This window comes from Balaenoptera ricei, chromosome 11 (assembly GCF_028023285.1).
Source record: "Balaenoptera ricei isolate mBalRic1 chromosome 11, mBalRic1.hap2, whole genome shotgun sequence".
NCBI classification, from domain to species: domain Eukaryota; kingdom Metazoa; phylum Chordata; class Mammalia; order Artiodactyla; family Balaenopteridae; genus Balaenoptera; species Balaenoptera ricei.
Window position 1 is genome coordinate 32,088,038 of NC_082649.1, and position 21,389 is coordinate 32,109,426.

The 21,389-nt window shown below is 56.1% G+C and overlaps 1 pseudogene; it reads right to left on the reverse strand.

The window, feature by feature from the left end:
* Window positions 1-7,285: 7,285 nt before the first annotated feature.
* LOC132373975 (putative uncharacterized protein encoded by LINC03040) lies at window positions 7,286-11,922 on the reverse strand (annotated as a pseudogene).
* Window positions 11,923-21,389: the final 9,467 nt, after the last annotated feature.

Sequence of the window (21,389 nt, forward strand, 5' to 3'; positions counted from 1 at the left end):
TCATCTATGACTTCATGTGTGTCTTTCATGAGGACTGTTCAGACAGTGGTTTCCAGCACCTATAATTTCTCTCCCATTGTTTCTCTCCCATTGTAACCTTCCTATTAAGCAGAGAGCTCATCATTGCCCACCTTCTACTCTGATGTCTTCAGTGGCATCATACTGCATGTAGCAGAAAATCCCAACCCTCAGTTGACATGCAGAGTCCTCTGTGATCTAGCCTCAATTCACCTTTCAGCCACTCCCCATTCTCCACTGCTTTCTCCCCCAAATCTGTGCTCACTTCTCAGCCACCTTCACCCCTGGGCACCAGTCCTCGTGTCTCACTATTGCCCGCTAAGCTCTCCCCAATTTGAGAAGTCACAGGTCCATGAACCAACCTCCAAGGCTCAGCTCAAACGACACTTCTGTGAAGCCTTCTCATTAGTCTCACATTAGTCTTTGACTCTCCCATAGTGCCTCAAACTTGCTGACTGCTGGTGGATTTTGAACAGATGACACTGAAATTCTTAAGAAGGAGAACTCCCGGGTTCCCCTCATTGGATTGCCTATAAGATAAATGTGCTGTGTAATCTTGGGTCAGTCCCTTATCTTCCATGGCTCTTAGTTACGACAACTACACAGTAAGTACTTTTGACTAGAATCAGTGTTTCTCCAATGAAGGAAGAGGTGCAATTTTTCACCGTGCAGATTGCCTTGTGCACTGTGGGACATTTAGCATCTCTGGCCCACAGCACCCAATTCTGGAGCACCCCTAATCACTGTTACAGTGAAAAAGACTAACACATTCTCGAACACTCTAGGTGCATCTCCATCAGACTGGACGATTCCTTAGGATCTTCTAAGCTCAGATACTCTTGGAATCTTCTGGTTGTTGTGTAGGGACCTCAGTAGCCAGGAACCATGCAGAGGTCTGGGCACTGGGTCAATGATGGGGAAAAAGCTGGAACCAAACTGGAGACAATGCTCCTGTTTGGACAGAGCTAGCGTCCAGCATCCCAGCCTTCAAAGGGCCACAAACTCCTTGCTGGCTCTGGCTGGCCTCCCGATCTGAGGGATTTCACTCTGCCCTGATGGACTGGAGTCCAGATAGCAGGTGATGCTCCCGATGAAGAGTTGGGCCACCAGCAGGATTCTACAGGTTGGGGCCAGCTGGGGCTGGCAGGGCAAGGGCTGGGGCTTGGCCGGCATCATGGGCTATCAGTGGACCTGGAACAGCAAGTAAAAACCTCAGTGTTCTTATGCAGGCCATCATAGGAGGTTGGGTGGGGTGAATGGTGGACAGCTGTGGCTTGGGGAGCAGGAGAGTGCTAGAGACTGACCACCCGGCAGGTGGGCAGTGGCTACAGCTGTGACAGCAGCACTCCTGCTGGGGGAGGCTGCAAACACACCTGGTCGTCTAGACTGCATGGTGGGGGGGGGGATGGAGGCAGAGAAAGGTTGCCATGTTAGTGAGAGATGAGAGATGGCAAGGGTGGACGAAACAGCTGCAGGGAAGCCTTTCCTCAGATCTAGCGTGTGGCTGGGGCTCTGGGGAGAGTTGCTCAATGTTGGGAGCTCAGGATGAGTTTTCAGGAGGTTCTGGGAACTGCTGCATTCATTGATTCACCAAGTTATCCATTCAACAATCATCTCTGGGGATGGAATGAGACCACCCAATCTTGTACGTGTTCTGGGATCATACTTCATCCGGTGTGAGGTGTCAGGGCTTTGGTGACTGATAAAGGAGGAACGTGGAAGGAGAAGAATTCGTCAATATTTATCCAAGTGGGTCCAGGGGAGGCAGCTCTGAATGGAGACAACTGGCCTCAAGATGGCGAGGGAGGAAGACTGGAAAAGTACCACGGCCGCTGATCTTGTGCACACAACCATCCTGTGAGTTAGAGGCTATGATTTCTCCTATTTTGCAGATGAACAGAGACCCATTCTTGAGTTCAAAAGGGCATCCTTCAGGCTCACCCAGCTTGAACAGCCTTGAAAATCTCCAGCTGCCCTTGCTGTGAGGTCTGCAATCTTTAGATCTCAGGGGGTGGCTGCCAGAGCAGGAGGCAGCCACTGTGGCCAACGTGGTCCTTCTGACAGCCACCTCTGTCCCCACGGTAACACCATCCATCGGTTTGTTGCAAGCCTGGTTATATGACCAGCCTCCTGTGATCTGCTCACCCTTGGGCAAACTGATAAAACCAAAACTTTGAACTTTCCACACTAAGGACCAAGTCTTGGTGACTCCACCAACCTTCCAAGAAGGTTAGCTAACACGTTCTCAGTGCTCGTTCTGTGCCTGGCACTGCACTCAGCAATTCAAAATATATTTTGAAGACTCATTCAGTCTTCACACTAACCTGGGAAGTAGGGATCACTGTTAGCCCCATTTTACAGATGGGGAAACAGAGGTATGGAGAGGCTGAGTAACTTGCCTATAGTCTCCCAGGTGATAACTGGCAAATTGGGTTCAAATCCAGGCATGCTGGCTCCAGAGGCTCCAGAAGTCTGGCGAGAGGCTGCCTGAAGCAGATTGCACCCCACGCCATCTGCCCAAAGTTAAGGACAGCTGGATTTGGGCCCCCAAAGCCTGCAGTCAATTTCTGGCCACACCACCAATTAGCTGTGTGACCTGAAACACGTCACTTACTCTCTCTGAATCTCCATTTTCTCCCTGGTTGAACTGCATGATCCTGAGCTTGGTTCCAGCTCTAACATTTCAAGAGGCTTCATCAGGCTAAAATAAGCAGTAAGAGGCATGCTGCGGTTGGGAAAGGGCAGCCTGGGACGTGCGTGCGTGGAGACCGGGAGGCTGTCCGTGGTGAGGGGGTGTAGAGGCCTAATTGTGAGTGCATGAGCTCAGCTGGGGGCCACTTTCTCCGTTCCATGCCCACAGCTGGCTGTGAGTCACTGACAGTCATTGACCGTGACAGGGCTGCTGGTGACAGGGCGGGCTCCGAGCATGGATGGGAGACAAGTCCAACCTGGTCCCAGCCTCGGGGGTCCCAGGGGGCCTCAGGCTCTTCCCAGTTCCTGTCTAGATGCTACTGCATCCCCGGCCCCTGCGCTGGGTGCCTCCTCTGTGGTGGGGTGGCATAGAGACAGGTAAGACACAAACTCTACTCTCAGGAAGCTCACGGGGGTGGGGAGGTGCATCTAGGCATGGGCTGGGCACTTGTCTCAGGCTTCTGAACTTGCCAGGATAGGGGACTCAGAGCCAGGGTGCTGCCCCCTGCCCACCCCAGGCTCTGCAGGCCAGGCCTTTGCCAAGTGAGGCCAGGTGTCATGTTCCTCCTTCCCAACCCCACCTCCCACCCTGAGAAGGAAGCTGCCAGAGGGGCACAGACCTCAGGACAGACTCCTGTTGAGGGGTCATCTTCTGGGAAAGTGGCCCAAAGTGGGCTCCGGACTGTGGCCTCCTTGGGAAAGCTGGGAGATGTGGGAGGGGATTCAGGGGTGAGCTGCTGCCAAGACGCCTCTTTCCTGGCCCCGCTGCGCGTGTCGTTCAGCACCACACGTCTGGCACTGCTGGATGGATCAGAAGTGTGCTTTCCTGTATGTGCGTGTGCTGTGTGCGTCTCTCACTAGGCTGAGCGCCTTGAGGACTGGCCCACGGCTCTTCGTCCAGGTGGGGCCGGACCCACAGACTCACTTCTGGGACAAAGATCGGACTCCAGCCTTCTGCCCAGTGCGTGAAATGCTCTGTCGTTGCCATTTTTCATCCATCCATCCATTCATTCATTCATCTTCATTGGTTCCATCATTCATTCAAGTAATAGTACCTCTGAGAAGTATTCCTCTTGGTTCTGCTTAAACTCATCCTGCTCAGTCTTCTGGGGCAGCCCAATCCACAGTGTGACCATCTGACTTTTCAAACCTTACTGTTGGTAATTTGAAATCTGACTTCCTAGGTTGACCTTCTGCTGGTGGTCCTTCTGTCCTCCTTTATATGGCAGCCCTTGGAGGGTTCAAAATTCATTCATCTCCCCCTCCCTTCTTCCCTCCCCCTCTCTCCTCCTTTCCTTCCTCCCTCCCTCCTTCCCTTCCTTCCTTCCCTCCCTCCTTCCCCCACCTCCTTCTTTCCCTCCTCCCCTTCCCTCCCTCCCTCCCCCTTCCCTTTTTCCTTCTCTCCCTCCCTCCTGCCCTCTCCTCCTTCCCTCCCTCTGCAGACATTTATCTGCTTCTACATGCCAGGCACCAGGAAGACAATAGTGAGCAAGAGCACATACAGCCCTGACCTCAGGGTGCTCGCCGTCTAGTTAGGGAGGCACCGCGAACAGAACAGTTCCATAGATAACTGTGAAGCTGCCTCTGGTAAGAGCCACCCTGAGACCAGGGCAGGGTGGCAGGCAGAGCATATAAAAGTGGGACATAATCCACAGAGAGGTCAGAAAAGGCTTCCCCGAGGAAGTGGTGCTTTAGCTGATATGAAGACTAGCTAGGGAGGAACAGGAAGTTTGCCAGTGGGGCACACGGTACACGCATAGGCCCCGGCTGGAGCGTGGGACTCCCTTGTGCCTGGGCCTTATGTTGCTGGGGCTAAACATCCCTGTGGCAGTTTCTCATATGATGGGGTTTCTGGACGCCTCCCCACCCTGTCACTCTCTGCCATTGTCCCCTGGAGAGGGAGACACCCAGGTCTGGACCCACTGCTCCAGGAGAGCCTGGTCAGCTCAAAGTCAGGGGCACCCCTCTCTCCCTGGCTGCTAGGGGACAAGTCCCCTCCCAGGAATGCTCATCTGAACTGACCTTACATGTGGTCTCCCCTAGCCTGCTTCTGAGCTGCTGTGTATCTGGCCTCCCATTCGAGTCCTTACATTGACCCTACGAATGCTCATCTCTCCGATATGGTCTGCTCATTCCAGACGGCAGGCTCTGTTCTGAGTCTGGATTCCACTGCTGGCCGCGATGCCCAGGGCCGCATCCCTGGTGAGTGACCAGCACTGAGTCTGCATAACCTGGACAAGGTGTCAAGAGGTGAGGTCTCAGAGCCTATGGGGAGGAGGGGGAGGGCAAGGGGCCTGAGATCCTGGGAGGGGGCTGTGGAGGGGCATCTGCTCTGGCGCCCCAGAAACAGGTGCTTAGGGCCTGAGGCCTGAGCTACTCTGGGGTCCTGCTGTTCTGTGCCTCCCCCCAGCCCCTCATCAATGCAGACCAGCTCCACGTGCGCTCGTGCGTGTGTGGTGGGCGTTTGTCTGCGTGTATGTGTGTGTGGAGTGTGTGAGCCTGTGTGAGTTGTCCTGGCTGTTGACTGGCACCACCCTTTGCCATTAGTAACCCCATCACTCACGGGGGCCAGGTCACCAGAGACTTGGAAGAGGCCCCACTCGACTTACCTTGCCTAACAGCCACACCAGGTGGCCCCCTTTGCCCTCCTGCCTCTCTACCTGCCTGCAGGGTCCTCATTCACCACCCACCCCCTCAAGTTGCTGACCAGGCAGCTGGGCAGGATCCCCTCCTCAGTCTTTTATTTCTGCCCACAGCATCCCTGCCACTGGTGCCACCCCCTGGTTCCCTCTTCACCTCATCACTTCCCCTGTCACCCCCTCTTCATCCGTTCAGACTCAGTGTAGACATGGACTCTTCCTCTAGGAAGCCCTCCCCGATCCTCCTCTGTGCTCTCAGACTGTAGGACCTAAGAGGGCACGGCCTACATGGGATTTATTATAGTGTTTTCAGAGGCTAAAACCTAATAGATCTTTTTAAATGAATGAGACCATAACTTCTGTGGGCTTCATATTTCTTATCTGTAAAATGAAAATAATACTATTTGACACAAGGGTTCTGAATAGGGAAGTAGATGATGAATATGAATTTCCTGTCACTGTGCTGGACAAATCACAGATGCTCCAGAAACAGCTCTCATGTCCCTGCCCTTTAATGTTTATGGATACACGTTCTTTTCTGTTTAAATCCTTTCTGTTAAAAATATTGTACATTTTTGGAGTCCTTTGGCCCCAGAGCACAACTGGCTTCTTGTAGCTCAGGTCTCTATTGGAAGGTCACCTCCTCACGGGGACATTCTTTGATGACCCCATCTAAACTGCCCCACCCATCCAACACTCTCCACTCCAGTGGTTGTCTCATCATGACCTGAACTTGATTCGTTTGTAACTTGTTGATCTGTCACTCCCTCCCTAGAATGTGAGAACCACAGGGGCAGAGACCTAGGCTGCCTTTTCCATTCCTGGAGCCCCCAGTGCCCAGAGCCATGCCTGGCACACCGCGGCGATCCCGGAGTTTCCGAGGCTGAGGCTGTGAAGTCTCTAGGGGACAAATGCCAGCGTGTGTGTGTCGTGTGTGTGTTTGGGATAGAGGATGGTGGGGTAGCTCTCCGCCCCTCATCATACGTCCCAGGGAGGCGGGCTGGGGGAGACTCCTGTGCTCCCCGCACACGCTCCTGGAGGGAAATCGGGAGCCATGGTCCCTCCAGGGCTGCCTGGGGGTGTACGGGAGGGGGCGGCACCTTCTTTGCCTGGTGACTCCTGAGTCCATCTGCCAGCAAGGAGGGACTGGGCTGCTTCTGCTGTTCCCCCACTTTGGAGGGACCCTCCCTGCTGCCCTAAGCTGGGACCCCAGGCCCAGGCCTGCCTCTTACTGGTGCCATTTTCTTCCCTGTGTGGCATTTGCTCCTCTCCTCTCCTCACTCTTGCCTTCCTGTCACCAGAGCCTGACAGGCCCCCTCCCACCTGCATTCTCCGTCATCACCAAATCCTCAAACGTCCAGCTTTAGGGGTGCTGTGAGGGTCCCTGTGTCTCCTGCAGTGGGGAATGCTACCCCATTGGGGCTTCCTGGTGCTCAGCCCCCACCCTGCCACTCTGGCCCTTGCCCTGGGCATGGTGGGAGGGATTCCAGAGAAAGGCTGCCAGAGGCTCCCGCCTGTACCTGCTGCCCTTCCTGCTGGGGAAGGGCACTCAGTCCCCACTTGTCCCCCTCTCCCCCCAGCTGAGGGGGCCCAGCACCAGACAAGCCTACTTGGCTTCTGGCTCAGGTTGGCATGGAGGGTTTGCACGGACCCAGCTTTGGACCCAGGCCCTTGGCCAGCCTCAGTGGCATTACCTGGTGTTGCAAGGACGCCCCCTACCAGCTCTGGCCCCCCACCCCATGACCCCTCAGCCCTGCTCCCTACACCGGGGTGGCCCACAGTCACTGCCTCATCCGCAGAGCTGTCAGCACCCCCGGTTCTAGAGCTCCCAGCCCTGGAAGGGCCCCAGAATGTTTGCACAGGGGATTTCAGGGTTCAGAGGCTTGTGAAGTGGGCTCTGTGGAGTGCCCTGGAGCCAATCGGCGTGCACGTGTGTGTGTGTGTGCACGCGTGCGCACGCACGTGTATGACGGCCTAAATACTGGGGCTCTGGGTCTCCACTCCTATTGTGATCATAGAACCCCAAACTTTTTCTGTTACTAGTGGAGACTCCACATAAGTAACTATTTAAGTAAAAGGATCCATTATTTTTAAAAAGGAAAGGTTTGAAAATCATGAAACCTAGACAAAACTCATTTTATGTGTGGGGAAACTGAGGCCCAGGGAGCAAATGGCTTCTCAAGGTCGCAGTGGGATCAGTGGCGGAGCTGGTACCATACCAGGCTGCCTGGCTCACAGGCTGACCAGGCCGAAACGTCCCTCTCAAGAGGTGGCAGGTGAGGGCGGAATGCCAGTAAGGCCTCATCCAGAGACGCGGGTTAAGGTCACAGCCTCCCCACCCCACGGGCCCCCTGTGAAGTGCCTGGGAGAACAGTTGCATTGGAAAGTTCCCTCAGTTCTTAACTGGAGGCTTGAGGTTTGGGAGTGGAAAGGGGCGGGATGAGGGAGGAAGAGTGGAGTGGGGGTGGGGGACAGGGGTTCATCCTCTGGGTCACTCATATCCCATCCCCCAATTAAAACACCAAATGGCCTCCTGTCATTTTGAGACCGCTTCTCCATTCCCCCGTGGTCAGTCTGACAGTTCTCCGCAGGAGGAAGATGAAGGCTGCTCCACAGGCACCCCCTGCCACAGCGCCTGTCCCATTGGAAGCAGACCCCCACCCCAAGCACCTGACTTCCAGGCAGAGGGACTTGGTGGCAGGCATACAGAGGGCTGGGTGGCACTGAGGTGATGACTTCTGGGGTGGGAAGGCTGTGAAGAAGGGGGGTGGGATTTCTATCTCAGGAGTCCTGTAGCCATCCCCCTACTGGCAACAGCAGGAATGGCACAGTAGGGGGCTCTGTGGCACCCCCTGTGTCTCCTGCCAGTGTCCAGATGGGCACCTGGGAAAATGCTACTGAATGAATAGTTGTGTCCATCCTCCACCAGCCTCTCCTCAATCACCAGTCTCCGCCCACCCCCTCCAACACCCCTGTCCTTTAGAGACTACAAGGACTGAGTTATTCTTAGTAGGTTTCATTCATTGAAGCGCAACAAACGGTGTCCTGGGAGGAATGCCTGGGCGCAGCCGAGAGCCAGAGGGGTGGGATGGGGTGCAAAGGCCCCATCTGAGGGGACAATCCAATGCCTTCAAGGAGCTCCAGACTGAGGGGAGACAGAGCCCCACCCTCAGGGAGCTCCCTATGATGGAAGATACTACCTCCACCCCCCATTCCCCTAGCCCTCAGTGAGATCCCAGTCTAAGGGAGAGATCCAATATCCTACTTTCAAGGAACCTCTAGTCTCATGGCAGAAAATACCATGTCACCCCCGCTGGAAAAGATTTGGTGCCTACCCAAGGCAGAGATTGATATTCAAGATGAAAAAAGTGGCTGCCAGAGGGGTTTCCAGAAGCACATGCAACCACCACTGCCACCACATGTAAGGAGCATAAAGAGGGGCTCGGAGGGGCACTCATCTTGGCACGCTTACTGAGAAACATGCAAAAACTACAAAGGTGCAATAGTGCAGACTGAGATCCTAGAAAATGAGGAAAAGGGTAAAGGCACAGGCCAGGTGGGCTGGTCTAAATCAAGGGCTGATCTAAATCAAGGTCTCAAACTCAAATGCCTTTGGGGACCTAGTCTGGCCACACTGGCCTTTGCCAATGGGGAGGGCAGCCCACATTGTCCGTAGAATATAAAAACCACATACTCACTGAAGGTCAAAAAAACCTCACTAAAGATTAAACTTGGCCCAAGGCCATCAGTTTGCAACCCCCTGGGCATCAGGAAAAAATTCCTGATAGTGGAGAGGTTCGAGCCTGGTTTGGATAAAGAAGCTGACAGCCAAGTTGCTCCCCTCAAGTGCTGGCCACCAGGCTTGGCTTCTGTGTCTTCAGGGCCTCCTCCCACCCTTCCTGGGATGGAAGACTTGAGCCACACTTCACCAGCTCCCTTGTGGCCAACAGGCCACAGCTGGTCGGCTGCCAGCACTCCCGTCTGCGGCGGGGGTATCACCTTTCTTCGAAGGAATGTAATTCCCCAGTCAGGGGAAGGAGCCTGTCCGGCTCCTTAAATGAGCTGATCTGGAAGTTCTGGCTGGGTGGTCTTCCCTGAGAGCCTTTACTTTTCTGAGGCTTCAGTGCAAAATGGGATACTATTGCCCGGGTGCCCTACCCACCGCCGCCCGGGACAGTTAACTTTCCAATCGGCCTCAGTGACCATGTCTACGAGAGGGTCCTGCCCCCTCCCCACTCTTCCAGTCCCTTCCTGCGGAGATCTCAAAGACTCTAGGCTTACGGGAGGGGAGGGGCCGGCTTCCCCACTTCAGGCCTAGGGACAGGTCTCCAAGTCCTCCCCTCCCCCCACCCCAGGTGGGGGTCTCACAGCTCTCTCTTGGGAGCAAGGGGGCAGTCCCGGAGGGCGGCAGGAAGCAGCGGGAGGAACCGACGCGCGCGCTACTGGGGACAGGGGACGGGGGACGGGTTCCGGGACCCGGGAGGGGCGGCCTAATTACGGCGCGTGGTCCCCGTGCTGCCGAGCGCCGCGCAGGAGAGCGGCGGTAGGTAATTAGAGCGCACTAGCCGTGCCCCTGCAATCCTGTAATCTCTCCGCGCGCTCCGGGTGTGTTGTAGGAGGTGAAGCGATGCGGGCTCGGCTCTGAGTCAGACTTTCGGAAGCCCGGGTAGGGACGCAGGGGACGAAAGAGGCCGCGGAGAAGCGACTCCTGCCGCGGGAGGCGCCGGCGCCTTCTCCTGGCAAGGAGTCACCCGTCCCGCGGCTACTCGCAGTGCTTCCCCACTTCCGCGGACAGACCGGGGCGGGGCCTGGGGCGGGGCAGAGAGGGGGCTTGGCCCGGGCCTCCTTCCGCCTCCAGGGGGCGCTCTTCAGTCCTGCGGCTCTTCCCCAGGCTTCGAGTCCGGTGCCCTGCACCCAGCCATGTGGCTGGCTCCCCGCGCGCAGGTGGACCGAAAGAGATGCAGATGCAACGCGGTAACAGACCTAGGGCAGTGAGAGAAAACAACACTCAGAGACATCAGAAGGAAGTGGGGGCGCTTGTTCTAGCTGAGCCCTGAAATCAATTCTGGGGGAGCAGGGAGGAGCGAGCGGGGGGCCGAGGCTGGGAGGGGAGTTTATTTATTAGCCAGATTAGCCAGCATTAATGGGGGAGCGGTGGTGGCCGGCGGCGGCGGGGACATAGCTGGCATAGCTGGCATAGCGGCGGGGCCTCCCGCGGCGCGGGGCTCAGGCGGCTTCAAAGGGGCTTAAAGAGGCCCGTGGTGGCACTGCCACGGCCCCGCGGGGGAGGGCGTGGGCGCGGGCGGCGGGGGAGAAGGCGGCCATTGTGCACCGAGGGATTAGGGATCTGGCCTGGAAGGAATTTTAAACTGCTGCGAGCCGGCGCCCCAGGACTCCCCTCCTGCCCCTCCACTGCTCCAGGAGCAGGAGCAAGCTCAGATGTTTACCTGCATTTCCGTGTCTGGGGGGGTCCTCCCGCCCTCGGATTGGAGGCATCTAGGGTTGTCAGATTTGGCAAGTAACGATGCAGGACGTCCAGTTAAATTTGAATTTCAAATAAACAATGAATACTTTTTTTTTTTTAGTATAAGTATACTCCATGTGTTGTATGGGATATACTTATACTAAAATATTATTCGTTGTTTATCTGAAATTCAGATTTAACTGGACGGCTTGTATTTGCTTTTCCAGCAGCCCTAGAGTCACCGAAATGTCTAATCTGTGTCTGCAACAGATTGGGGGCTCCCTAAAAATTCAGTGGGGCTGTGTGTCTCCACCCTCAGACTGTAGGTTTCCTGAAGCCCAGTGCTGTGTTTCACCCTTCAGAATGGAGCTCTGATGGTAGAGTACAGGTCTCCATCAGAATAGGAGCTTCCTGAGGACGGAGCTCAATTTCAGATTGGAGCTTTGAGGTCAATGTCTGTGTCTTCATCACACTGGAGGTTCCTGAGTGCCGGGGGTGGGGGGTGGGGGTGTCTGTGTGCTTCCTTGAGGGCAAGTCTGTCTCCTTTCCTCCTCCAAGCAGGTGGCGGCCCCTCCCCCTATTGGTGTAGTTTCCTGTCTACAGGGGGCGCTAGGGGCCCAGAGGACTGACCTACAGATGGATGGGTCCTGTTTCTTGGCACTCAGGGCTGCAGGTTCTCTAGGGTTGATGGACCTGGGGACTTGGGAGGTGGGGTCCCCATCCTGTGTGGCTCTTGACCTAGGCCTGGCCCCTGTCCGGGAGTTGAGGCCAGGCCTGCTTTGGCAGAAGCCGTGGCCAGCATGTGGGAGAATCTCCGAGTCTGGTTACCGACAGTTTTTGGCAGGAAGGGATAGTGTGGCCCTCGGTGCAGAATGGCCCTGCCCACCTCCTCTCTCCCCATAACCATTGCAGCCAAGCCTCCGTCCTCTATCAACCTCACAAACCCCATTACCCAGCCTTTGCCTGTGCTGTTCTCTGTGCCTCTCTTCCTGTCCTTGAGGACAGCTGAAGTCTCACCACATCTCCTGGATGTTCTGGCCTTCAGCAGGGTAGGTATGGCCAAATAGGCTGCTTGTGCCTGGGGGTCTTGTGATGAAAAGAGACATCCATGCACTCCTTCCTTCCTCACCAACCTGGGCCACAGGGGCCAGAGAGGGGACAAAGGTGGGGGTGGGGAGAGATGGGAAGGTGGGGGGAGTGTAGGTGGAGGGAAAGCGAGGGGAAGCAAGAGGAAGTCTTGGCCACCATCTCCCCCCCCCCACTGTAGCCCCTTCCCAAATCCCCTGTTCCACCCCCCCGCCCTCCCCCGCCCCAGCCTCTGAACTCTTTTCCCTAGAAGCTGAGGGAAGCCGGGGAGAAGCCCTTTCCCACGATCACAGCCTCAGCAACCCCACCCCCTGCTCCTTCGGCCACAGCCACCTCAGCCTCTGCAGAGCACAGGCCTGGCCTGCTCCATCCCTACAGGGCCCCCTCCTTGAGCCAGGACGCCTGCTTCCTCGAGTGGCATCACCCCACTCCTCAGGCCGCCCAGTCATCAGGTCAGCAATTAGCTACTGCATGAGGCCACCGAACGTCACAGCCCCTCCCCCCAGGCCAGCCTGCGGCCGGAGCGCTGGGGGGTGCCCCCCACACTTTGTAGTCAGTGCCAAGTCCTGGCAGGGCCTCCCCCCCAGCCTACTGAGCGCTGGGGTATTGAGCTCTTCATCTGGGGACCCTGTGCTCCTGGGGGCGGGAGAAGCCTCGCTGCTCCCTCCTCCCTCCATGTCACCCCATCCCATTGGGTGAGGACACTCCCACTGCCTGGGTGGGGCAATGCCAGCTCAAGGGCACCTCAGCCCAGAGCGGAGCAGAGCGAGCGGGTCTGGGCCTGAGATTCAGGTGTCTCTGTCCCCAGTCATAGGCAGTTTTCACCAGGCTCTCACCTGGGGCCTGGGACTCTGTGCACTGAGGATGGTGGCAGTGACCTGGTAAGGGGGGAGCAATGGGGTGTCCCTCTGCAGAGACCCAAACGTGCAGGGGGCAGCCTCTTCCTGAATGCCCACGGGGGGCTCGCACACCTGCACCTGGGCACACTCACAGATCCAACCTGGGCAGTGTGTGTCCCGCTGCAGCCATGCGCTCAGGTGTCCCTGGCAGGCAAACCCACCTGGAGGTATACCACGTGCCCAGACGACCCCTCCTGCGGCGTGCACACAAACCCACCGACATGCTCACAGGCAACAAGCTTACCACCACACCAAAACCAAAACCAGGACACGACAGAGGAGCCCAGCCCAGGAGGGTGGGATGAGAGACCACGCCCCCCTCCCCCATCCCACCCCATGGGCTCGGTGTCTTCCTGGGGAAGGGTGGGAAGGGTGTGTGGTGGGCAGGTGGGCAAGTGCGAGCAGCTGTGGTCTGACTCTGGAGGTGGGGCAGGGTTTGGATGTCCAGAGAGAATAAAAAAGTTCCAACAAATTTAAAGAAAGGTGTGGAATCTTAGGCAGATCATCACTCCTTAGGGCCTCAGGGATTGCATCTGTAAAACGGGGATATTAAGGACACCATTTAAACTTGGTTGGGAAGTTTAACGGAGGTAACTGGCTCAGAGCAGGTGCCCAGCCCACATAACTATTGAGGAGACCCTTCCTATGTCCCGTCTCTGGGTGGTGGATTTGCCCACAAGAGCTGCCCTGAGGAGAGAAGCAGCTCTCATCCGGGGCCTTACCTGAGCATGTGCTCACCGCTGGTTTTCTCCACTTCCTGGCGTCCAGCCCTGGCCAGGCGTTGGGGCTAACAGGGTGTTGCTCCGGATTGGCCTGGGGGCAGGGCCTGGGAGGGGCTGTCTGGCTGCCCCGCCCCTACCTGACTGGCCCAACAGGTAGCTGAGTGCTGGCTTCCAGCCCTGGGAGGAGATGAGTCAGTCAGCACCGCCCCATCCAGGCAAATGGGGTGCAGGGGACGGGAGCTTGGGTGGAGGGGCCTTCTAGGAACGTTCCTGGAAGAGGACCTGGGAACCACGCTGCTGCCTGGAGCCACCGCCTCAGCCTACTAGTCTGTACCCAGCTCTGCAAACACCCTTGTCCTTGCTTCTCACAGCGAGCCCTCCGCCCTCTGGATTCATGGGGCCGCCCCAGCTGGGAGCAGGGAGCCAGGCCTGAGGCCCTCATGCTGCCTTGCCACCCTTCTCAGCCCTTCAGGAAGGCTGTCCAAGCCACGGACACAGGGCCCCAGGTACACACGTGCTCTTGTACACATGTCCGCAGCCACATAAGCACAACCAGAGACGTGTTCCCACAAGCACACGGACACACATACTCTCACTGCTCCCTCACACTTATACACACCCACATAAACACCCAATTTCACGCACACACTCAGGTACACGACACACAAACTTGCAGAGTCATAATCGCTGTTGTTGGTTGAATTGTGTCCGTCAAAAGATATGTTGATATCTTTGTCCCCAGTACCCATGAATGTGACTTTAGTTGGAAACAGGGTCTTTGTGGATGTAATCAAGATGAGATCTAGCTGGATTAGGGTGGGCCCCTAATCTAATGACTGGTGTCCTTTTAGGAGAGAGATTTGTAGGCAAAGAGATACGGAGACACACAGGGAAGAAGGTCACGTGATGACAGAGGCAGAGCTTGGAGTGATGCAGCCACAAGCCAAGGAGCGCCAAGGATTGCCTGCAACCACCAGCAGCTGGGAGAGAGGCGTGGAACAGACTCTTCCCAGAGCCTCCAGAAGGAACCAGCCCTGCCGACACCTTGATTTGGCACCTCTGGCCTCCAGAACTGTGAGAGAATAAGCTTCTGTTGTTTTAAGCCACCAGGTCTATGGTATAGTTTGTTATGGCTGCCCTAGGAAATGAATACAATCATGCGCACACACACACACACACACACACACTCTCACACACTCACAGTGGCTCTAGGCGCAGGAATGAGGTTGGTGGAGTCCCTTTTAGGGGTTGCTCTGTCTCTGTCCTCCTTCGCCTGTGACTAGTTCAGTGGACACAAAAAGGCTCACGGCACCAGGCAGGAGCTCAATAATTTTTCATCTCTCCTTCCCTCCCTGGAGTTCTTAACAAGGCATCCCCCTCAAAATCTGTTCTCAAGAATGGGTAGCCATGGTTATGTGCACCAAAAGACGTGTCTAAGAAGGCTGCGGTTGCTTTAATGCTATTAATTAAAAATTGGAAACAACCAAATGTCCATCAACAGCAGAACAGATAAATCAATTGTGGCATAACCATTCAATGGAAGGCTACTCAGCTACGAAAAAGGAAGAACTAGTGTTGCAGAAACAATGTGGATAACCCTCACAGACCTCATGTCCAATAAACAGGGTCAGACACAAAGAGTGCATGCTCTAGGAGTCCGTTTGCATGAGGTTCAAGAACAGGCCAAGCCAATCTGTGGTGAAACAAGTCAGAATAGTGGTCACTTCTCTCCTGGGGGGGATGGTATTGACTGGCATGGGCTTGAGGGAGCCTCCTGGGGGGCTGAAATACTCTGTGCTGGATCTGGGAGGGGGTGACATGGGCATACAAACATGAACAAATTCACCAAGCTGTACCCCTAAGATTTGTGCAATTTGATGCACAAATCTTACACCTCAATAAAAAAAAAGTCAATTAAAAGAACTGGGTCCCCGGGAAGTCAATGACCAGAAGCCACTGGATAGTATCTTCTGGGGTGGGTGGCTGCAGAGCCTGCCTTGTCCCCATGCTGCACTGGTGTCCTTGGACCTGGAACCCCTTTTGTGGCTGACGTTCCAGGATATTTGTCGACTGTAAACTTTGAGCCGGGGGCTGCCTGGGGAGGCCCTGGTGTGTCTCAGCAGCTCTGGGTGGGAATGGGTGTGCAGAGGATCCCACTGCAACCTATTTTCCAATTTAAGACCAAATGTTATAATTTCTTTCACAAAAAGCCCACACTGAAGCAGAGCTACCTTTTTATGCAGCTTTTGCTATCTGCCAGGCACATACTAAGTATCTCTGAGGGAGGTGGCAGTGTTGCCATTTCACAGGCAAGAAAACTGAGGCTACGAGATGTTGAGCAAATTCCCAAAGTCACACAGGAAGCTCAACGGAGGGGATTTGGTATGATAGATCCATCATACTGGGGCTCCCTGTGGGCAAGGCTGTGTCTCCTGGTCAGTGTGGGCTCTGGGGTCTCTACGCAGGAGGGGTTTAGGGGAGGATCTTGTCTTGAACCTGACTCATAGCACAGGCACTGCTTTCCTGGCCACTGCTGCCCCTCACCGTGGCTCTGACTGCTCTGCCTAGCTCAGGGCTCTGCCATAGGTGTGCCATAGTTTGGGACCATGGATCTGGGGGGTGAGGGAAGAAGCAGGGGAGGGCGTGGATCAGAAGGACCTGTTCCTTTAGCGATTGTGCTGGAATCAGCTCTAGAGGTTCCCACCCCTTCCACTGCTTCCTGGCCTGGCCCACTGGGTGGGAGTCAGGACCACCCAGCTAAGCCATGCCAGAGCCATGCTGAATGGAGAGCTGGATCCTGCCTCTTGCCAGGAGAACCAGCTGGGAGAGGGGCTTCCTTTAAGGATGTATAGAAGGGCAGTGTGCAGGGTGGCCCTCAGCACGGCCCAGGACCAGGTGCTTCTCACCCACCCAGGCCTTGGCAGCAGGAGCTGGGTCATATGATGGTGACGAGGAGGCAGGTGTAATAGGAGCTGACATCCTCCTCGGCCTGCCCTGTGACTATATTAAGTTCTGTGCCTGGTCTCCCCTCCACCCTATCCCCAGGACTTTCCCTCCTCCCCCAGGGGATCCTGCAGTGCAGACCAAGGAGTCCTTCCTCCCCTCCATCCCATCGTCCTAGGAAAGGGGCAGGAGCTTAATGAGGTCATAGCCAGTGGGTGGGTAAGTGGAGGCGGTAAATTTAGGCCTTGGTGCTAATGAGCTGTAGTGGGGAGCAGCTTGGGGGGAGGCTGCCTGTTCCTAAGGCCTTAGCACCCCTCACACTCAGTCGTCCCCCCACTGCCCCCCTCCCCCACCACATCACCCAGGACTCACAAGGGCACACACAGAACACGCTCAGCAGCCGCTGAGACACGGTTTTCACTCTTCCAGGCCAACCACGTGTAGGTACCCTTGCACGTTTGTACCCCTGGGAGCCCATTACCACCCTTATAATCCTGTTCAGGTGCTCACGTTTGCATGCCCAACCATGCATGCTTGCAGCCCCATGACCTCACATGCACACCACCCACCCCCGTTCACCATTTCTCCGAAGCCCCCAGAAGCAGAGGAGCCCTGGGGCTGCAGGGGGGTCGGGGAATGCAGCCTGGAGGATGCAGGGCATTTGCACCCCCTGCCTAGACCTAAAGGCTCAGTCTCTTTCTCCCCCCACCCACAGAGGGACTCACCACCCCTGGGGTGAGAGGCCAGAAGCCCCAGGAAGCCCTGCCTTCTACCCAGGGTGAGGGCAGAGGGCAGGGCAGGGTTTATTAATAAACTCGCTCCTGACTGGGAAGGCCTGTACAGAAGGCCCAACCTCAAGCCAATCACAGCAGAACTTTCCAGGAATGTCACCCCCAAGCAAGCCTTCCTCTGACTCCAGAATTATTTCCCACCCCTGACTTCATCCTCTTGGTGTGTGGGGCTCCCGCCAGGCTGCCCTGGCTCTGCCCCACAGGCCCGCTGTCACCTGGCAGCTGACATCTGCCTTGGCTGCCGCCCAGAGGTCACAGCATGTGGGTGATGGGACTGGGATTAGAACCGCTTCCTCTGTAACCCAGTCCTGCTATTCCCTGCTCCCCCAAACTGAGGACCCCTGAGCCCTCTGTGTTGGGAGCGCAGGAGGGCCTCTGCCTCGCTACCCACTCACGGCATCACGATGCTGCCCTGGCCCCCCACTCCAAGTGGGGAGGGGCCCTGAAGGCAGAGACCCTGGCCTAGCTTCCTGGCCTTGTGACCTTGGGCAGGCAGAATGTGACTTGTCTGTGGCTCATTGTCATCATTTATAAAAGGAAGATAAAAATGCCCTCCCAAAATTAGCTGTGAGGATGAGGAATGTGTGATGGCTGGTGTAAAACTATAAAGGGCTGTACAAGAGTGTAAAGGAAATGGATTTTATGTCTTTGCCTCTATCACTAATTCTATTCCCATCTCCATCACCACCACCACCATCACCAACACCTCCATCTCCTTCCCACTGTCACTTCCTCTATCACAAAATCACTGCCATCATCCTGAGCATCACCACACTGCTCTCCTGGCCGATCCTTCCATCACAGCCACCGCGTTATCACCACTCCATCGCTCCAAGAACACGTATTCAGTACCTACTGTGTTCAAAACCTTTTGGAAATCAGTTCTGCCCAGGGTCCCACACGTTGAGAATGGTCTATGTCTCTCACTTCCTTTAAGCCCTGACACACAACCCATCTCTGCCAGGAACCTTTCCTTAATCTACCCTGCATTACTCAGATTACTTCTGTACACTGTGGCTCAGCTTCACCTGTCCCCTCCCTGGTTGCTGTGTGTGTGTGTGTGTGTGTGTGTGTGTGTGTACTCACACCCACACTGTTTAAACTGCTTTCTAAAGGCCGCCTCCACCCAGATATCCTACACAGAGCATGGTGGCTCTGGGTCCCACTCCTGGCTCTGACACTTTCTCGCTGTGGGACCTGGGACAAGCCAGGTCTCTTTGTCTTCCCAACTGTAAATTGGATTTAATAATACCATGTCTCATAGAGTTGTGGTGAGGGGTCCCTGAGTTGTTGTATATACAGCACTTAGAGCAGAAGCAGGCACACAGCAAGTGTTCAATAAACACTAGCTATTGCTGTTGCTGTTATTATTAGTCCTTCCTCCTGCCAATGCTTGACACAGGCTTTGTGCTGTCAATGAAAATGAATATATTACTGGATACATTCTGACTTTGCAATATGAATATCTTGGGAGAAAGGAAGAGCTGAACCTTTCTGAGAACTGTCTCCCTACCTGCTTCCAGAAGGTGCCTGAGATCTCTGGGTAAGGGGTGTGTGGTGGGTTGGGAAGGACCATAAGGGGAAGTTGGAACCAGGCAGACTTGAGTTTGCATCCTGACTTCATCAGCAAAGCAACTATGGGCAAGTTGTCACTTATCCACCTCAAGCCTTAGTTTTCTCATCTGTAAAGTGGATCACCGTGCTGGTCACTGTGAGACTATCATCTCTGTCTGTCTTGAGCACAGGCGCCACAGACAGTTCTGGATGGGACTCAGGGCCAGTATACCCTTGGGGCTCAACCTTCCCATGCAGACAATGGACAATCCTAGCAGAGCCTGCTTCCCTGAGTAGGTCGGTGAACATGCTGAGTGATAATGGGAAGTGTTCAGAAAAGTTAAACACCCTGGGAAAGTTCCAGGGACAGTCTTAATAATGATTGGCTCGAGTGAGGTCTAGCTTGGCCTGACCTGAAAAAACACATTGTGGTCTGATCTGGGTTCCTGGAGCAGGGTGGGGGCCAAAGGGGAGGAGGGCCAAGGGGTCCCTCACCGCAAGCTTGGGAAGGCCACTCTGTGCTCAGACTCCCACGCGCACCGTGGTGTGGTCCATGGGGGACGATAGGGGAAGGGCAGCTGGGACATGGCGGGAGGGGGTGGGCCTGGGAGGCCTGCAGCCGTTTCTGGGGTCCCTGGTATATTGATATCCACACAGCTGCAGCCACCTGAGGATTGCCCCCGCCCTGGCCATGAACCCCCAGGGAATAAACAGGGACAGCAGCCGGCTGATTGGTGTGTACTCCTGGTCCCTACAATGTAAACTCCCAGGACATATTTATGTTCTGTGGGCCTGGCCCCAGTCCCCTGCCCAGCTCAGAGGGGTCACGCCACGCCAGACATCACACGTACGGGATAGCTGGATGTCTCCACAAGGTGGGAGAGGGGCTGGGAAAACCAGGGGGCGTAGTGGGAGACAGGGACCAAAGACAGCTGGAGCTGGGTGGCCAGAGGGAGAGTTGCAGAGGGGGAAGGGCGAGCAAGCGCTATCACGGAGTCAGGCGGAGTCCTGTTCCTAGAACTGCAGGTCAGAATCCTAGCATAGCCCTGGCCTGGCTGGTGACCTAGGTCACTCTGTGGTCTTCCAGGGCCAGTCTTGGCCCCGGACTCCAGGGTCATGGAGCCTAGGGCTCTGCCCAACCCACAAGTGGCCTGAGAATGGGACCGCTACGCCTTTCTTTGGTTCACCTTTTCCCTACCCTCTGCCGGGCACTGTGCCAAATCTCTTGTGTGTTATCTCACTTAAGCCTTACCACCTGCCGGGGGGGCAGGAGCTACTGCTGCCCTCACGACCCTGTGGAGGGTCATAGGGGTGAGTAAGTGACCTGAGAGTATGTCTGCTCTTAAGAGCCATGTGTGGCAGGCTACTGCCCTTGAGGGCAAAGTGATGCCAGAGTCACATAGAATCCAGGGCTCTCGAGTCCTGGGTCAACTTTCTTCCCAGTGGACCAGAAACAGGGTGGTGAGGAGACACAGCCCTTCCCTCAGGGGGCCCCCGTCTGAGGGGAGACCCGGCCCCGTCCTCGGGGGGCCCCTATCTGAGGGGAGACGCAGCCCCGTCCTCGGGGGGCCCTGGTCTGAGGGGAGACACGGCCCTGTCCTCAGGGAGCCCCAGTTGGAAGGGAAGCCCCTGACCTCGGGAAATTACTGACTGGCCACAGCATTGGGGAGGCAGGTGGAGCCAGAGGGCTTCATACAGCTGGAGTCAGCGTGGGAAAGCTTCCTGAGGGAGGGGGCTGGCAGCCCCTTTAGGAAGGAGGAGTTGGGCAAGTGATGGGCAGTTTTTGGTGGCCCTGGAGACCAGAGCTGCATTCCCACACTGCGCTGATTAGGCAACAAGGCTCATCTCTGCTCCCTGCACTTCCCCGCTTCCCTGGGTAGCACTACCATCCAGGCCCTGCCCTGCCCGCCTGGGAGGGGCAGGAGGAAAACAGCCATGTGACAAGCGTTCAGCTGGGAACTGTGCCTGTCTCAGGAATGACACCCAGGGAAGGCTATTTTAATCTGGGAAGTTGCCTGTTCCTCCTGCCCACCCAAAATAACCAGGCTCCCAAAGGAACCTGCAACATCGTGGGCTGCCACCAGCCTAATGGAGCACTCCAGCCCCTGCACCTCCGCTGTGGCCAGCCTCCCTCCTCAGTTGGAGCCCTCGCCTGCTGGGGCTGTATCTCCTCCCTCAGGCTGGGGGCTTCCTCAGGGCAGAAGCTCTGTCATCAGACTAGGCGCTCCTGGAGTGCAAATGTTGTAGCTCCCCACTCAGACTGCAAGCGCCTCAGAACATCCAGGCCCTGGAGCCTGCTTCCCTGGGGAATTTGGGGGTGGGTGGGTTCTAGGAAGGCTTTTTCTCCTGAGCTGTGTTAGGGAGAACGCCCCTGTGATGGAGAAACCAGATTTCCCTCCCCCACTGGCCACAAGTACTCCTGGCCGGTGGGCTCACTTGGGGCCTAGGCCATGCGTGGCAGATCCAGGCTTCCCTGCTGCTGGCCACATGGCGTCCTGACAGGAGCGCTCACATGTCTCAGCACCAGCCAGCCACCTGCTGCCTCCTGCCTCCCAGAATAGGAGAGCGCTGGCCTTCTCCCG